Source organism: Canis lupus, chromosome 5 (genome assembly GCF_048164855.1).
Source record: "Canis lupus baileyi chromosome 5, mCanLup2.hap1, whole genome shotgun sequence".
Lineage (NCBI taxonomy): Eukaryota > Metazoa > Chordata > Mammalia > Carnivora > Canidae > Canis > Canis lupus.
This window is the reverse complement of record NC_132842.1, coordinates 70659874-70672802: the sequence shown is the minus strand read 5'-3', so window position 1 is coordinate 70672802 and position 12929 is coordinate 70659874. Positions and strand designations below refer to the sequence as shown.

At 37.6% G+C, this 12929-nt stretch overlaps 1 protein-coding gene across 37 annotated transcripts in view; it reads right to left on the bottom strand.

The window, feature by feature from the left end:
• The window catches only part of PUM1 (pumilio RNA binding family member 1), a 134151-nt gene that overhangs the window by 73624 nt on the left and 47598 nt on the right, over positions 1-12929 (bottom strand). The window lies entirely within an intron of this gene.

Genomic DNA, 12929 nt, shown 5'->3' with positions numbered 1-12929 from the left:
TAAAAACTAGTAGCAGTCACATATTCAAGGCAACTAAAATAAAGACATTAACTGTTCAAATCTGATCATAGTAAAAGAAGCTATAATCTACTGAATTACAAAATAAAGCAAAGTGATGATGAGTATCCAATTGTTATTTCAAATTCAATAGCAACCTCTCTGGAAGTAAAATTTCTATACAGTACTGGCTAAAACATACTGGTTCTCCAACCCACTGGCATCAGTCAACACCTGGAGTTGCCAAATCTTCACTCAAGCCACACCTAAATCGAATCACCAAAAGTGTAAATCCAACTATTGTATGAAAAGACAATTCCTGCTTACCCCATCAAGAACTTGGGGAAAAAAAAATTGTTCTTTGACAGGACCAAAAAGATCATAGCAGAAGTTTACAAAATTTACTTTAAAGAAAGATTAGACAATAAGAGGATTAAAAGACTGATGAGATTCTAAAGGAAGATAAATGAAATTAGGAATGGGTCCAACAAAAGCAAAAGAGACCCAGGGAGTCAGATGGAGGTAGTATGACCCAGTTGGCATATTTACGTAGAGGGCATATGATGCACAAACAAGTCTATCCTTATGAAAGCAATTAATGCACAAGCTAGATAGCAGCCTGATTACACTAACCACTAAAAACATCCAAGTAACTTCCTTGGCTCAGATTCTGCTTAGCAAGCAAACTTCTTAGGAGAACTTGGCTTCCTCCTGTTACCAAGCATGCTGATCACTGAACACAATTACCCTGTCCACTTGAGTTATTATTTCCCATCATAAATTAATAAACTACATTTTGGTTTTCATACAGAAGTCTCTTGTGGTTCTGTTAAGTGTAGATCAATCCCATAATCTAACCACCTCTTAATTAGTGATCAAAATCCCTTGCAAGACCTACAAACTGAGAACCAGGACTTGGGGAATCCCAGCATCCTCCCCAGCTATACAACAGACCTTGTACTCTTCCCTGTATTATTCCATTAAATGGTATTCCTAATTGCCCCAACCCCTCAATAGTGTCAGTTCTCAAATCTCTGGGAAAAAGACACAACACTATTTATCTCAGCTTGAAAAGAGGTATAGAAAGTAAAGAAATCAGTAAGCTTATTCATGAGGCTTCTGGAGAACAAGAGAGAAACCAAGCACTGGTTTACAAGCAATGTTAGCCACTGAGAAAACCTCTAAATTTTGCTTGGAAACACCTTTTCTCTTTTATTATCTAACAAAAGAGACAATACCCAAAGCCACACTTGCACTATCAATCACAACATTAACGCCCACTAAGAGCCCTTTAAACAGATGTGGAGACAATAAAGGGATTCTTATTTTAAGAAACAAAGTAGCAGTAAAACATATGCCAGTGCTCTGAAATCATTTTTAAAACCAAACTGATTTTAAATCCCAACTCAGAATTTAACCCCTCTCGGCCTCAGTTTTCTTACTATAAAATGAACTGTAGTGAACATTAAATGAAATCTCTGTTAAAAAAACAGTAGAATGCTGAGCTCTGAGCAATCACTCAGAAAACCAGCTGCTACTATGACTTAAGAGCACTAGCCAATGAAATGCTCCTAGGTACTCAGCTAGCAGATGTGAGCACACCATCACCCAGGCCACTTCAGCATAAATCCTATAAAATTAAGAGCCATAACAAAAGAAGAGCTAGGATTACAGTTTTGCAGAAATAAAGAGGCAAGAGTATTATTAAGGCCTGGACTTGTCTGACCACACCATCACTACTAATATTTGCACAGGAAAGTACCAGTGATGTTTTCTGATCTCAATCCTAAATGCACACTACAGCAAGTACTGTACTCAAGAGGAATAAAATAGCAGGTAACTGCTCACACACTCAACATAGGCTGCATAGAGCTATCTCTCAGAGCAGATATAGGCTTCCTAAAGAGTACTATTCACAGGGATGCATGCTACAGCCCTGCAGGCATGATCAGGTTTGATCATGTTACCTGGCAATGCAATCTTCCAACACAAGCTTAGTTTCATCACTGGAATGTAACCAATGCAGCAAATACCTGGTATTATTTTACCCAGGTGATAAGATACAGCACCCCCCCCCACCCAAATTTCTGAATCTCTTAGTACATATTCTGATTACATTCTTACTGCATTAGAAGAATTTGACATGAACTCAAAGAAAGAAACTCAGAACTGCCTGAAATAAAATATATAGTTGATAACCACTGACAATCACACCTTCTAGGCAGAGTTCTGGTATATGACAACTGTGTAATTTTCAGAAATCCCTTCTCAAAATCTTAATGCCCTAGGGGTTCTACTTAGCCCCCTCATACCATAAAGGATTACTGTGATATCAAATACACAAAATGCTTTCATAAATACTATGAACTACACTCACAAGTCATTTAAAAAGCTTTAACAATAAACAGCTTAAATATAAAAGCATACATCAATATACTTTATAGGCCTTTTTTTTTTTTTAAAGGTATACACCCATTCACTTTTAGGACAATTCTTTTGGAAAGAGTTTAGAAAACACATACATCAAGTGTCACATTCGTTCCTGATAATTTATCTCAACACAACAGTAAAAAGACAATTCAAAAGGAAAAAAACTCTACATTCAAAGTCTACGGGCAAAAACATTGGGAGAAGGTAAATGTCCACCTAGGTAGCTGTGGTACTACAATGCAAGCTCCCCCAACCAGCCACAATGACTATACAGAATGTTTACGAAAGAACACTAACTTTTAAAGGAAAAATACAAAATTGCATGTGCACCCTTCCCTTTTGAATCAAAATTGTAAAGAAAACTAAAAACTGAAATAGATGCTTATTGGTGTGGTGGCATTATGAATGACTTGTTACAAAATATAATATACTTCTATGATTTAGAATTTATTTTCTAATAAATAAAACTGAGATTATAGTAGTATGGAATTCCTTACAAATAAGACACCTTCTCTTAAACAGACACACTTGCACTTCAACCTAATTTCACATTAACAAAATCAGTGGCAATTTTAAGGAGAGAGCTCAGACCATATGTTTCAAATATTTCTAAGCAAGCAGATAATGACATCTAATCCACTCTGAAAACTGTAGTCTACGTAAGGAATGTTGAACATGTTCAAAGATTTAATCATAAGCCAGTTACTTTCTTAATTAAAAGTAAGTATAAAGAAGGTGGTGTTTGAATTTTTATTTTCTCTTCAAAGTTTAAGGAATAGGATCTTCTCAATTCACACTTCCCGTTTATATATCTACTAATTAAGGATGTGCCCTGCATTTTTTTAAACAGCTAGGCAATACTTATAAAGATTATTTTTAAATGTTAAAACACCTTTACTCTGCTTCATTTCATTCAAATCACAATAAAATAAAATTAAATTAAATTAAAATAAAATAAACCCAAAGAACCAATATTTGCTACAATTTTTTCACATTTTTCTACTGGCAGATTCAGAACCTGGCACCTAGTAATTATTGCTTAAGCTGTTCATCTAGGTGTCAAGATGCTCACTACTGAAAACAAATTTCCACATTAATGGTCTCGTAAGTAAATATCTCCCTCAGTTGAAATCTAATGTACTCCTTTTAAAAAAGAAAAGTTTAATACTTTGCATAATTATAATTATGCAGTATATAAAATTAACAGGTTTTATAAAAAATATTTTTCAGCTATTAAACACTTTTCATAAACACTGTCAATAGTTATATCTAACGTCTTTAGCAACACTTCCACCGCTAAGGATGGAATGATACAAATCACTTAAGCCTGGCCAATGAGGGAAAATTTGACATTCTCTCCCACATCTGGAAAATCGCTACTGCTTTTCTGGCTACTGAAAAATGTCAAGAGTTTCAGCATCTGAAGTACTGATGTCAAAATGTAAAGTATTACTTGAACAGGCCCCGAAAATGTACAGTCTGTAGAGGCACTACCAGAAATTAGAAATAAAAGTAGTAAAAGACACTCTTTGCCCAAAGAAAAAACTTCTTAAAAAGAAAAACCTATCAGGAATGAAACTGATATAGCTAGAAGGCATTCATTTTAAGATAAGCACACTGATAGTGTACTTGAGGACCTACTTCAGATGAAGAAAGGAACATTACCCTGGTGATAGGACTGGTCAGGACTGCTGTACAGGAAGGAGAGAGTTCAGAGTAAGAGGAGAGTGGGAAGGACTCTCCACAAAGAGCTTAGACAGAAAGAAGGAAAGAAAAGCAAGTGGGGCAGTGCCCACCAAGAAGAAAGGAGTCTAGCCAGTGATACAGGGAAGCAGTAAAGAGAGGTGGAAAAGGCAACTAGTCTAGTGACCAGTGAGGATTCCTGGAGCACCAAAACGTTGGACTCTTAATCCAATAAATAGGCAGCAACAGGAAGTAACATCGTAAAAATTTAGTTCATAAAATTAATCTGACATTCCTCCGTAAAATGGGGTGTTGGAAAGTTAAACAGACATGGGGAGGCTAAGCAAAGAGGTCACTGCAGTAATTAGGCATGAAACATTAAGAGAGGGGACCTGTGGAAATGGGCAAGGAAGGTACAAATGTCTGCTTAGATATCTCTCTCAGCTTTCAAAGCATAAAAAAAAAAACCTACATAATTTCAAAAATGAGGATTCATAGCCCATTTTAACAATCAAGAATGAAGTCATTAAGTATGCATAAGCAAGTCTATCACTGCAATTCTTTTAATCAGTAATCTATTCTGTAGAGTCAACTGAGTGCAAAGTCTAGATTTTGCACTAATTTTAAGGCTGTCCTGAAGATCCATGGTGGGTTGCTGGGGAACCGTATGAACAAAAAGACCAATTAAGTAGCCATAAGAAGAATTTGGTAGATCTGAAATTTTAGGACAACTACAGGTTAGACAGATTTGCAGTCAGTTCACCGACAACTGCTAACTCCACAGTGTACCCTCTTCAAAGGAGCTCAGTGGTTCTTGACCACATAGAAAACACAATCACTGTGAACAACTTCATCTAGGACATGAGACACACAAGACAGTGGTAACAGCTACATAAAAAAATTCAGAGATACTGTTAGCACCTCAATCTCCATGTTCTTTTGTGATCAAATACCCTGGGGTAAACTCCACACCAGTCCTTTCTCACCACATATCCCTTTCCCAATCCACTGAAGTCAAATTCTTTATACTTTCCCCCTTTAAGTTATTGGAACAGGGCCAAAAGAGACCTCTTTTCTCTGCCATCTTATAAAACTTGATAAACTGACAACAAACTATGTTCAGAAAATGAAGAAGTGCCAGAGTGAACGAGGCTTTTCTGCAGGATAAAGGAAGAGCATACTAAAGGAGCAGAGGACTATGTTATCTTGGCTACCTACAGGTTACCTACAAATAAGGTCATTTTTTGGGGGGGACGCCTGGGTGGCTCAGAAGTTGAGCATTTGCCTTTGGCTCAGGTCGTGATCCCAGGGTCCTGGGATCGAGTTCCACATCAGGCTCCCTGGAGGGAGCCTGCTTCTCCTTCTGCCTATGTCTCTGCCTCTCTGTGTGTCTCTCATAAATAATAAACTTAAAAAAAAAAAGTCATTTGTTTTTCTACATATAACTATACGGTTTGACCTATAACATAACCACATTCATGTTATACTAGGTCTAAATTATGTAAGTGATTCCTGCAAGAATATCCAAGAGCCCAATGTACAAAAGGTAAGCCTCCACGACACTTAGGAAACCTGTAAAGTTCATGAACCATGAAAACCTCAACATTGCTTTATGACCTACCCACCTCATATCCGCAAAGCAGGAAACAGCTCAACTGAGAGAGGAGAAAGAGTCTTTTGCCTCAAGATGGGAGCAAATAATTAAACCCACCCACACACCCAGTCAGCTTCAGGGCATTTCTAATTATTAAATTGACAAGACAAAGATCTCAGTGTGCCAGATATGGACAAGTTCCCTCTTTCATGCACTCCAGGAGATGAAAATTTCATAGATATGGCTACTATGTATACCAGGAAGACCAATACAGAAAATAGACTACTTCCTCTACATGCTTGGCTTTAATGAGAATCACAGATTGCATTAATTAATTAAGAGACAACAGATTAACTTTGGTTAATTCTGGTTCCTCATCAGCGAAATAACAGTAAAGAAGAGAGAATTACACAGAATACTGTTTAACACACACTTGAACAAGAAAAGTCACAAAAGTAATTCCTCTTTGCTAAACACTATTCTATCTGGTTGTGTACATATAATGAGGGTATTTCCATGCCCCAGCAGATGGCCCAGAGAAAGTATCCCATTGATCTAGTTACAACTATATTAAACAAAAGATCCTTTATAATAAATCAACTCGGATTCAACTTGGATGGTAACAGCACTGCTGATTTACTATTCATCTTATGTACTACTCTTTGCAAAATAATCAAATAGTTTTGAAAATATAAAAATATGCAAAAAAGGGTGAATGAATAGAGGCTTTTCAGTTTTGTCAGGTCCTCATCCTCCCCTTCATAACCCCACATTCCTCAGGATGGAAAAGTAATCTGAATAAAGAATACAAGCAATAAATATTTACTGAATTGAACTAAGGTCCCTTGCAGGGAGGGCAATATCAACTTCTGGAGTAAATGAGAAAATAAGGAGGAATCCATGCTTAGAAAAAAAAGTATTTATTTGTAAGATTCATTCAACACAATATATTAAGCACCCAATATTTACAAAGTAGTAACTGGCTGAAGCCCCTGCTCTAAACAAACTTACGTGCAAGGAAATAGAACACATTTACACAAATCACTACATATAAAATAAACTAGAGCCATAAGACTGACACAAAAAAACTTGCTGCTTAAATTCCTCTCCATAACTTCTGGTTGGTTAGAGCAAAAAAGATTTTCTAGAAGACCTGATCACTGAAGTTAAGATTTTAAATAATGGGCAGACTGTGGACATGCAGAAATAACAGAAAACCCAAGATTTGAAGTGACAGACATATGAATTCAAATAGATGGTTCATGATCATGTTAACCTCTCTAATCCCTTTTTGCCTGGGCTATAAAAAGGCATCATAAACATTGCAGGACCACCATGAAGATTGTAATGTATATGAAGTGGTTAGCATAGTACCTGGAAAATAAATGTGCACTATATTGCAGCTATCATTCCCAAGCCTAACAAAATAGAACTTGGGAGTCAAATCCACATCTTGATACTCATGACTTAGTCACTTTTAACCTTAGGACTCATTTTTCTCATGTAAAAAAAAGGTAGAAATATCTCCAAAAAAATCTGTTGGGAGATTCATATAGGCAATAAAATCAATGCCAAAGTATCTTGAAAAGTGCTAATGCATTACTGTATGTAGTTCTTTAGTTGGCTTACCTTCGAATTAAGCATAGTGATGTTGATGAAAAGAGTAGGCACATTTTAGCCAAAGGAGGATAAATGGGGGAAAATGAAGATGGACTAAGCAGTATGTGGAATAAACTATGTCCTGCTGGAAAGGAGCATGTTTTACTGCATTCAAACACTGCAAGACAGAACAATGCTAAGTCTGTCCAGTCATTGCAGTACAGGACAGAAGGCAGATATTAGAATGAGTGGGGTTCCAAACAGGTCTCAAAGTCATGAGACAACTGAAAACCAGGTTCCAAATGTCAGATGCATCTACCTTCTCAAGGTTAAAAGATACTTTCTTCTTTCTTGTTCTTCAAAATGCCCAATCCCCAAATTATTCTGGATCCCAGAAACTTCCCCCAAACAATATTCTTAAAAAGGTCACTTCATCTCAAACACATATGTCATTAATCTAGTACAGGAAAGTTATGCACTAAGATCTCATTACTCCAGGTCACTTGGTCTGGCTAGCTATGTTTTCTCTGAAGTAAACATTTCAACAGCAAGATAACCCAAAATGCCCAACAACCAAATGGTACTAATACAAGGTTAAAGGAACTAGGCAGATTTACCATTCCTATCCATACTCAAAGCTACATTTTGGGGCAGAAAGGACTCATTACACTGTTTGGTCAGGAATTCGTATATTAACACACCAAATGCTTTATTAGTTTTTCTTCTCTTCTGGAAGAATGTGTGCAAGATTTTGCTGGCAGACAATATATCTCCTTTCCAAAATTCAATACATTTTGGAGTCGAATGCATTACTCTTATGGGACTCTAGTTCTAAGAAACTGCCATTGTAAGGTAGCTCTTCCTGGGCTAAAATCCTAGAAGTACTTTTAGCTACCCAAAAAGCCTTCAATTCTATGAGCCATTCTGTTTACCATGATGGTAAGATGTGGAAAAGATTTTAACAGACTTGGTATCCACATCGAGTTTCCACTTGCCCTAATTTCAGAATTAACACCCGTGAACCCTTAGGGACAGACATTTCAGAAGTGCCGTAGATAGCTGTAGACTGGTGAATGAGACACTTAGAAAACCAAGTGAAAAGTTTCAGAACCTCTATATCACAAGGGCGAAGTCACTCTAAAAAGACACCTTTTAGATGCCCTCTAGCATATCCTAGAGAAAGTGGAACTATTCCCCTATTCCATCTTTCTAAAGATATAGAAATAAGGGCTAACTCCAAAATCTTAGACTTGAAAGGGTCCTGGGAAACTAGTCCAATATCTCTGTCTTACAGATGGAAGAAAGCAAAATCCAAATAGGATGAACATCTGAGCCAAGGCTGGACTGTGGCTTCAGGGTTTTGGTCCAGAGACAGCTTTATCTGGCCAAGTTACATCCTTCTTTGGGTGAACAGCTCTCCAGCTCTCCAAATCACTACCAAATTCCTCCCTCTACTAGCCATTCTGCTATTTTAACTTACAGATAGAATTCCTATGTAATGTCTAACGAGAATCTACAGCTATATTTTAAACATATCTCACCTTATTCTACTTCCAGGGAATGTGATAGGATTCATTATGTCTCCACATACAAGAGCATTTGCCAGATCTCCTTCCTCAGGTTTACAAACTTGTCTATTGTAAGTTTTTCTATGCTTCAGTTTTCTAAAACAAAGATGAAGGCCACATATCTAAATACATTCCATTTATACCTGAAATAATCACTACTATCTTAATATCCCTGAAAGTCATCAAGTTTTCTACAGGTAAAACATTAAGGAATCTTAAACAGAAAAAGTCCTCAGCTTTTAAGTTAAAAAAAAAAAATTATGCAGAGTAAGGTGCCTTTTCTGTCAACAGCTCTCCCCTTGGCAAATCCATCCTTTTTTAGGACACAGAAAGTAATAACACTGCTGCCCTCCTATAGGTAACAGCAAATAAATCCAACAAGATCCTAAACCAAATCAATGTAGAAACCAAGTCCAGTAACCCAAGGTTAGTGAGCCTTCCCCAGTACTACAAAGATACACCCTTGAATACTCAACTAACAGACTCATCTTTTCATATGTAAATTTTTAAAGCTGCTCCAAGATGTGCCTTTAAACTTTTCAGTCCTACAACTTTAAGCTGAATAAGTGGCCAGCCAAGATAGTAGCTGAAATATTTGAAAATAATTTCTGGCCTTACTCCTAAAACATTTTAATACCTTCCTTCTTATGTTGACTTTCTAGAACAAAAGGCAAGTAAAGCACTTGTGCTGTGAACCCTCAGGTAAGAATAATGGTACTTCAGGCAACCAGCAAGGTTTGAGGTGATGTCTTAAGTAGCCATTTCTTAGCAAGATTTCAACTAAGAAATGCTCTAAATTTTGCAAAGCGACACCAAGAGTCTAGTATTGGCTTTGATGAAAAAATGTTTAACAAGAGCCAAGTAGCACTAACTTCACTAAAAATTACTCTGAATAGAGCCAATTCTCTTTCAATTCTAAAGATTCACACATTCTTGACACAGGTATTGCTTACCATGAGGACTCACACAAGCTTGAGCACACATACATACCCACACCAATACACATGTAGTAAGTGCAGCAAAAATACTCTATGCCTGGCTGAAAAGTCAATACAATTTACTTCAAATTTTAGTGTTTATATGAGTAGACTATATTCATACACAACCCCTCTCCCAGAGAGGGAAAAAAATTTAATGAAGTTAAACTAATTAGAAGCTGTGCTTTATTATAAAATCTTATTATTTCTTCATTTCTCTTTTGACATTCTCCCTTATAATACTGCCAAAAAAAAAAACCCTCAGGAAACCACTGAGTGGCTCTCAAACATCTGACTCCTGGTTTCAGCTGAGGTCATCATGTCAGGGTCCTGGGATAGAGCCCTGCAACCTGCTCCAGGCTCAGTGGGAAGTCCACTTAAGGATGTTCTCTCTCTCCCTCTGCCCCTTCCCCAGCTCCTGCTTTCTCTCTTTCTTAAATAAATAAATCTTTAAAAACTTCTCCCATCCTGGACCCCTGCAGACCCTAACTAAACCAGAAAATGTTCCCCAAGTCTTACATTCTTCCACTCAAGTAATCACAAACTAGTCCAGTTAATACTGATCACTCCCTTCTCTAAACATGAACCATACATAGAAAACACTTGCATTCTTTCTGTTGCCATGTGTATTTACTGCTTCCTTAACTACCTACGAGCTCCTAGAGTACAGAAGCCTCACTCTAAGTTTTTCTCCTTTGTGCCTAAACAGTAGATTATGCTTTAAAAAAAAAATGGGGCACCAATGGGGTGCCTGGGTGGCTCAATCAATTATTGATTGATTTCAGGTCATGATCTCAAGGTCAGAGGATCCATGCTCAGCACTGAGTCCGCCTGTCCCTCCCTCTCGGCTATTCCCCTAGCTCGCACACCCGCTCTCTCTCTCTCTCTCTCTCTAAAATAAATAAATGAATAAAATCTTCTAAAAAACAAAATAGGGCAGCCCAGGTGGCTCAGCGGTTTAGCGCTGCCTTCAGCCCAGAGCGTGCTCCTGGAGTCCCAGGATCGAGTCCCACATCAGGCTTGCTGTATGGAGCCTGCTTCTCCCTCTGCCTGTGTCTCTGCCTCTCTCTCTCTCTCTCTCAATCTCTCTGATAAATAAATAAATAAAATCTTTTTAAAAACATAAATAAATAAGCAAGTAAGTAAGTAAGGGATGCCTGGGTGGCTCAGCGGTTGAGCCTCTGCCTTCGGCTCAGGGCATGATCCCAGTTCTGGGATCGAGTCCTGCACTGAACTCCCTGCGAGGAGCCTGCTTCTCCCTCTGCATACATCTCTGCTTCTCTGTGTCTCATGAATAAAATCTTTAAAAATAAATAAAATTCAAAAATAGGAGCACCTGGCTGGCTCAGATAGTAGAGTTTGTGACTCTTGATCTTGGGAGTCATGTACTCGAGCCCCACAACGGAGGTAGAGTTTGCTTTAAAAAAATAAATAATAACTTTACTATTGGGCAGCCTAGGTGGTTCAGTGGTTTAGCTCCGCCTTCAGCCCAGGGCGTGATCCTGGAGACCCGGGATCAAGTCCCATGTCAGGCTCCCTGCATGGAGCCTGCTTCTCCCTCTGCCTGTGTCTCTGCCCTCCTCTCTCTCTGTGTCTCTCATGAATAAATAAATAAAATATATTTTAAAAAAACAACAACAAAAAACAACTTTAGTATCTATATTTTGGGAGGGACACATATTAAGCATCTTTTTTAAATCCTCTCCCAGACTATCAATTTTTATACAGCTTACCAAAATGGGATTTTTACCATCAATTATTTTATAAGTAGTAGCTTCACTTACTCTAAGGGAACATGCTATGGAAAGGAAGCCAGGTGAGAATCCCAAGCTCCATCATATGTGATCTTGGGCAAATTAATTCATAAATCTCAGCCTCTTTATCTGGATAACAGACCCATCCTCATAGTTATTGATGAGACAATGCATGCAAACCCCTCAGCACTGGGGAATATATGGTCAGCAAATGGCAGTTATCATTACTCTATGAATAAATAATAAGGAATGAAGAAGCAATAACACTGTATTACTGCTGGAATATACTTTGGTTATCTACAAATGTCTACATCCAGGTCTGAGGAATTATATTCGGATACCAAAAAAATAGTATTTCTAACAAAAATAAAAGTGAGGTTTGGAAACCGTGGGAGGAAAAAGCATTTTTGGAAGGAAAAAATGATTTTAAAAATACTGTCTTCAATTAAATAAAATTTACTTTCTATTCAATTCTTTTCACTATTTTTCAATTAGACTTAAGCCTTTAGAGATTATAAAGTATTGTGTACAAAACAGCAAAAAGCATTCCTATACCTTGTATAATTAATTTTTAAAATCTGGGATTAGGGGGGCAGCCCGGGTGGCTCAGCGATTTAGTGCCGCCTTCAGCCCAGGGCCTGATCCTGGAGACCAGGGATCGAGTCCCACGTCGGGTTCCCTGCATGGAGCCTGCTTCTCCCTCTGCCTCTGTGTGTGTGTGTGTGCCTCTCATGAATAAATAAATAAAATCTTTTTTTAAAAAAATCTGGGATTAGGTTCTTGGGAGAGTGGAACAGGCTAAAACCACAAGATAAACATGGTTTCCCCTCTCTACTTAATATCTGATTCAACTATTAACTTTCTGTTCCAAAGAAACTTTTGCTCCAAAAGTTAATTGAGAAAAATCTCTTCCCCAATAACCACATAAGGTTTATTGTTTTGCACTGTTTCAATGATATTAGGCAGGTACAGGAGACATAAAGCCACCTATCTTCTCTTAAAGTTCTAGGGGGAAAATAAGAACAGGCCCAAAACCCAGGAACCGAAGATGACAGGACACTGGGACCCTGACTACAAGATGATTCAGAAAAGTTGGAAACAAAATCTTCTAACACAGGAAACAAGAATCTCATAACCAAAACACCAAAAGAGTTTAACTAATGCCTGACCACAAAGGTAGTCAATGAATATTTGCTACAAATCAGGAGAAGAATTATCTTAACTTTGAATCCTCAGAACCTAGCACAGTGCCTGGATCAAAGAATATTTGCTAAATCAAAGAACAAATGTATTTAATGATTGGTATAAAAGAGCTATTCTCCCCTCC